The sequence below is a fragment of the Schistocerca piceifrons genome, chromosome 1 (assembly GCF_021461385.2).
Source record: "Schistocerca piceifrons isolate TAMUIC-IGC-003096 chromosome 1, iqSchPice1.1, whole genome shotgun sequence".
NCBI classification, from domain to species: domain Eukaryota; kingdom Metazoa; phylum Arthropoda; class Insecta; order Orthoptera; family Acrididae; genus Schistocerca; species Schistocerca piceifrons.
Genome location: NC_060138.1, coordinates 192509602 through 192515054, shown reverse-complemented (window position 1 = coordinate 192515054; position 5453 = coordinate 192509602).

Below are 5453 nucleotides of genomic sequence, written 5' to 3'. Positions count from 1 at the left end.
TAGATGATTGTATAATAAATAGGCGAAAATCGAGTATTTTCGGACACGTAGGCATTTGGAAATTATAGTTTCTGATGGTGCTATCGGAACATTTTCACACTAATAATACTGTGATATGCTGCTAGAATTATAAAACTAGATATCATAAAATCATCATGAATGTTGTTGGCAAAATCAGGTTTCATGTCCACCTCTTTGTTTCCCGGTAAGGCTCTAACTCTGTCATTTAATATACTTCTTTGAACTGAATACATCTCATACAGTCGTTAATTTTTTAAATATTTATTTTTACCTTTCTCACTTTGGTCATTTAAATATTTGTCCAAAATGTTCAAATGTGTGTGATATCTTATGGGACGAAACTGCTAAAGTCATCAGTCCCTAAGCTTACACACTACTTAACCTAAATTATCCTAAGGACAAACACACACACCCATGCCCGAGGGACGACTCAAACCTCCGCCGGGACCAGCCTCACGGTCTACGACTGCAGCGCCTTAGACCGCTCGGCTAATCCCGCGCGGCTTTTAATATTTAAATGGCTGCACCGGGCACGATATTTTAATGTGTAAAAAAAGTCTTTTTGGTTGTAAAGAAAGTTTTAATTTGACCGAAAATGGTTATAAAATTGAACTTTACCATCATATCACCTAGACCGTCCAAGAGCCTTGTAAGGTGGCAGATTGAATGAATGTTGATTTCGCACTTTACATGAGATTCAATACGTTGTAACGAGTGGATGTCACATGGCACTCTTTGGTGATAGTGAGCAGATTTGGCTGTCAAAGTGTTCTGTATGTAATGCAAAAAGGTATGACACTCGATTCTACAGTATTAGCACGCCGCACCCAAATCCTGAATGTCAATGTACAAAAGGTGAAAAAAGAAAAGGTGCTGCAAGAGATGCTTCAGTTTAAGATGGACTCGGGTTGCCCGGCCACGGCCTGCGTACATCAAAACAATTTAACAGGGTGTTCAAAATGGTTCAAATGGCTCTGAGTACTATGGGACTTAACATCTATGGTCATCAGTCCCCTAGAACTTAGAACTACTTAAACCTAACTAACCTAAGGACAGCACACAACACCCAGTCATCACGAGGCAGAGAAAATCCCTGACCCCGCCGGGAATCGAACCCGGGAACCCGGGCGTGGGAAGCGAGAACGCTACCGCACGACCACGAGCTGCGGACGTAACAGGGTGTGGCCCATGGCAAGGGAGATGGTGAACGCACCAGGAGGTACACCGAAGGAAGCAGGTGGCGCCCAAGTACTGCGATGGGAAAAAAACCTTAGAAATCTGCGTTGGGGGATTTCCAGATGGGTACAAACAGGCCTGAGATGCAGTTAAAACAGAATCGAATTTCTGATCACGAGAAAGGTCCATGGTGCTCTTGCTCTTGTGATGTGCGTATGTAACTTAGAGGCTTCAGGAGCGAGCACAAAATGTCCGATTGGCTAAAATAAACTCGGAATGAGTAGAAGTGGCGACATTATGGCGCAATTTGAAGGTACACGCTTTGCGGTTGGCTGGGTAGTTCCCTAATTATGAAAGGAACACTTCAATTGGTCTAAAAAGCCATGACGTGCAGCACAGCAGGTGGGGGACAGTTTGCTGCGACAGACAGAATATCGATAACTGTGGGGACTCTCCTCTGAACCAGCCTCAAGAGTAGAACATGGCACATCACGCTCTGTATGACGCCAAAAGAGGAGTTTTTGTGTGAACACTGTGTTCACTTTGGCTGAAATTCAGCTATAAATTAGCTGAAGAGTCGTTGAGCTCCGATGGCGGAGAAACGAAACTGCCACGTAGTTAATTCTTCTTGCGAGAACTGAGCGGGCGTTGAGGTACACGCTGCTCCATATATGTGCGTGTATACCGCGTATATCGCCATATTTTCCAAACACGCGATGAGTACATGTTTTCTCACCTAACGAGAAACATAGGGCAGTTACAGCTGTTAAAATCAGTAAGGATTTTGATCAACTTTTAACAAGATTTTCAGAAGGCGAGGGCAGCCTTGTAGCCGACAACACGTCGCAGCTAGAGGTAAACACCGATGGCAGAGGCGTAAAAATATTGGATCACCAGCTTGCGTCCACTGTGAACACGAACAACCTTGAGTAATCTTTTCTATATTTTGTCATCCTAAATAGTAACAAACTTAGAACCTGGAATCGGATGATTTGACGTAATATTGGCCAACTCGGACAGTGCTTCACTGTCTAGATGTAAGAAAAAAACTAGTAGAGAACCTTCTATTTAAATTTGATGTTGTTGTGTTCAGTGTCATTTCTGATAATCAGGACGTAATACGTTATCTTGTCAATTGTCCTGAAGGTGCCATGTCGCACTCTATGTAAACCAGTGTGCATAATTGACAATAATAGGGCCTACAGTAAATAAACCAATTTTGTACAGCTAACCACCGACGTGCTCTCTCAGAGAATAAGGATCCACTCCTACCCCTTAATTTATTCTAGTAACGATAAGGCACTCACAGGGTGTTTCCGCTGATGTCTGGCGAATGAGAAAATGAGTGGAGTGACAGAGCCTGTCAGCTGACTTCTTGCTGAAACCTGCTGCTCTGCACACTTTTGGATTCAGAGCCGTCAGCCGTAAGTCTCCATAACGTTTCATAAAAACATAGTGATAGTCTTCATCAACTTTCATTTTTGTCTTACGGGATGGATGTTTTATTTTCAGTTGCTATGTACACTCCTGGAAATTGAAATAAGAACACCGTGAATTCATTGTCCCAGGAAGGGGAAACTTTATTGACACATTCCTGGGGTCAGATACATCACATGATCACACTGACAGAACCACAGGCACATAGACACAGGCAACAGAGCATGCACAATGTCGGCACTAGTACAGTGTATATCCACCTTTCGCAGCAATGCAGGCTGCTATTCTCCCATGGAGACGATCGTAGAGATGCTGGATGTAGTCCTGTGGAACGGCTTGCCATGCCATTTCCACCTGGCGCCTCAGTTGGACCAGCGTTCGTGCTGGACGTGCAGACCGCGTGAGACGACGCTTCATCCAGTCCCAAACATGCTCAATGGGGGACAGATCCGGAGATCTTGCTGGCCAGGGTAGTTGACTTACACCTTCTAGAGCACTTTGGGTGGCACGGGATACATGCGGACGTGCATTGTCCTGTTGGAACAGCAAGTTCCCTTGCCGGTCTAGGAATGGTAGAACGATGGGTTCGATGACGGTTTGGATGTACCGTGCACTATTCAGTGTCCCCTCGACGATCACCAGTGGTGTACGGCCAGTGTAGGAGATCGCTCCCCACACCATGATGCCGGGTGTTGGCCCTGTGTGCCTCGGTCGTATGCAGTCCTGATTGTGGCGCTCACCTGCACGGCGCCAAACACGCATGCGACCATCATTGGCACCAAGGCAGAAGCGACTCTCATCGCTGAAGACGACACGTCTCCATTCGTCCCTCCATTCACGCCTGTCGCGACACCACTGGAGGCGGGCTGCACGATGTTGGGGCGTGAGCGGAAGACGGCCTAACGGTGTGCGGGACCGTAGCCCAGCTTCATGGAGACGGTTGCGAATGGTCCTCCCCGATACCCCAGGAGCAACAGTGTCCCTAATTTGCTGGGAAGTGGCGGTGCGGTCCCCTACGGCACTGCGTAGGATCCTACGGTCTTGGCGTGCATCCGTGCGTCGCTGCGGTCCGGTCCCAGGTCGACGGGCACGTGCAACTTCCGCCGACCACTGGCGACAACATCGATGTACTGTGGAGACCTCACGCCCCACGTGTTGAGCAATTCGGCGGTACGTCCACCCGGCCTCCCGCATGCCCATTATACGCCCTCGCTCAAAGTCCGTCAACTGCACATACGGTTCACGTCCACGCTGTCGCGGCATGCTACCAGTGTTAAAGACTGCGATGGAGCTCCGTATGCCACGGCAAACTGGCTGACACTGACGGCGGCGGTGCACAAATGCTGCGCAGCTAGCGCCATTCGACGGCCAACACCGCGGTTCCTGGTGTGTCCGCTGTGCCGTGCGTGTGATCATTGCTTGTACAGCCCTCTCGCAGTGTCCGGAGCAAGTATGGTGGGTCTGACACACCGGTGTCAATGTGTTCTTTTTTCCATTTCCAGGAGTGTATATCTGGACAGCAGCTTTTAAGAACTCTTCGTAACTTAAAGATGTAATTTTTAATGGGATCGTACTATATCTTTTCTGCTCATCAGTGAATGTGTTTGCAAAATCAGGTTTCATGTCCACCTCTTTGTTTTCCGGTAAGGCTTTAAGTCTGTCACTTATTGTGCTTCTTGGAACTGACTATATCTCATTCGGTTCTTGTTTCACATTTCAAGAAGTCTGCCTTTCTATGGCTTCCTTCACAGTATATTCACTCCATTTACGTCCGGAGGTCATCTTCACCTGTTAAAAGGAAACAAACGGTAAAAATATCAGTATTTATTATGTTTGTCCGGTACAACTCAAAATTCGTTTGTCCAATACAACTCAAACCTGTCGGTGTGGTAGTTCAAAATTACCATCGTTGTTACTTCGACTTTGTAATGTTACGGCCTATAACATAGAGAATATTATTAGTTACATCTAAAAACAGAATACAAATTTATAATTGCTTACTAATAAAACACAACATTTCAAAGTTAAGTTCGTTCACCCGAATCTCGGTAGGAACTCATGACTTGTTGCCACTCCGGAATGCACTATTCTTTCGATTCAAATCCGCGTGAATTCTTCCCCCACAGTTTAAATGGTTCAAATGGCTCTGAGCACTATGCGACTTAACTTCTGAGGTCATCAGTCGCCTAGAACTTAGAACTAATTTAACCTAACTAACCTAAGGACATCACACACATCCATGCCCGAGGCAGGATTCGAACCTGCGACCGTAGCGGTCGCTCGGCTCCAGATCGTAGCGCCTAGAACCGCACGGCCACTCCGGCCGCCCCCACAGTTTACACAGCAGTGCTGCCATAATGCACTATACGATACTGTCCGACCTACTCCTAGTCAGGTGTGTGTATGGTTTGTATTATGGCGTGCTGAAGAGACATGTCTCCGATTTTTCTACGTGAAAACGCTCAAAACTTTTTAAAAAATACAAACAGTATTAAGATTCTACAACTTCACTTTTTAAGTCAATATATATATTTTTTTTCTAAACATAGTCATTATGGTGATGAACACATTTCTGCGAAAGAGAGAGCAGTTAGTTGACACCATCACTGCAGAATGTTTGACATAGGTGACGGAGGCACAGCAACACCCCTGCTTGCAACGCTTCATCACTATCAAACTGAAATAGACAAAAACCGGATGGGACCATGTCGGGACTGTATAGAGAATGATTGCTGCCAGTGAACCCAAGGCGTCGGATTGCTGCAGATGCCGCAACGCTCGTGTGTGGTTTGGCATTGTCATGCTGAAGGATAGGGGGC